Here is a 1,295-nt window from a genome sequence, read left to right on the forward strand (position 1 = left end):
AGACGAGGTATTGATTGCACTGATTTTGTGCAGTATTTTTTGATGCAACTTTTCTACTTCTGTTATTTGCTGTTGTTTCAAAAAAAAAAAAAAACGCATAATGATATTACAGCTTTCATTGATTTATTTCAAACTTGTGTAAAAAAAATAAAAAAAATAAAAATTAACCGATTAATCGAATCGAATCAAATCGCATAGTGGTGTATTCTTGAGTATCGAAAAAAATCGAATCATTGGGTCAGGAAATTGATACTGAATCGAATCGCCATGATGGATGTGATTTACACCCCTATAACGTTAGTACAGGATTTTTTTCTGTCTATAATGTCTTTTTCTAACTAGCTGCATCTTAAGTTATAAACTTTTGTCTTTGGACTGATTTCATACCAACATTCAAGTGTGTAACTTTGTAATGAAAGTTGGTGGGGACGCTCGGGTGGAGGCTGATGGACCCACAGTTACTCAACCCGAACGCTTTCATTAGATTTTTATATTTTTCATAAATGAGCTCAAACATATATTTATTAAATGCTCTCCTATTGTTGAGAACACAAGAGTACCACAATACAATATATTTATAGGTAGGTAGACAGATGCCTTTTAGTGCATTACACATTTAGAGCCCCAAAAACATTAATGTATAAAAGAATAACAACTGATTTCGGTGCCAATATCGATAAATCATGCATCCCTAGAAGTACAATTTTAATTCCATCCAGAAAAATATGGATGTGCTGCATTTTAAATATAGCATAGCATATTTTCTTTCTTGTAAACTTTCTGGTAAACTTAGAGATATATTTTGTTGCATGTTGCAATAAAATATATCTCTAAATATATATAAATCTGTTTCACCTTTAAATCTGCAACTCTGCCTACTTCTCTCTGTGCTCTGTTTAAAAAGATCCACAAACTTCTCTACTAATATCATGATGCCAGAAACAAAATGTCAAGATACTGTATGTAGAAGCTCTGCAGTCTGATTCTGTCTGTGCAATAAGAAAAATTGTAAAATAAATAAATAGAAGAGGTCCTTTTAAGCTGTTTTGTGTTATTTTTTAAACACCAAGAGAATCTGTCTTTTTCCAACTTCTGTCAGTTAAGCCTGACAGAAATAAAAGTCAGAATTATTTATCATTTTTCACTGCTGATATAAGAGGACGGAAACTGGCTGATAGCAGGACACAAAAATTAAGATTTCCAGAAAAGATGAGAGAGTAGACTTTCTGCTAAATCCCGTTCTAATGTAAAATATGACAGATTACTGGATTAAAGAAATTTCTAGTATACTATAT

Source organism: Cyprinodon variegatus, unplaced genomic scaffold (genome assembly GCF_000732505.1).
Source record: "Cyprinodon variegatus isolate N-32 unplaced genomic scaffold, C_variegatus-1.0 Scaffold46, whole genome shotgun sequence".
NCBI lineage: Eukaryota > Metazoa > Chordata > Actinopteri > Cyprinodontiformes > Cyprinodontidae > Cyprinodon > Cyprinodon variegatus.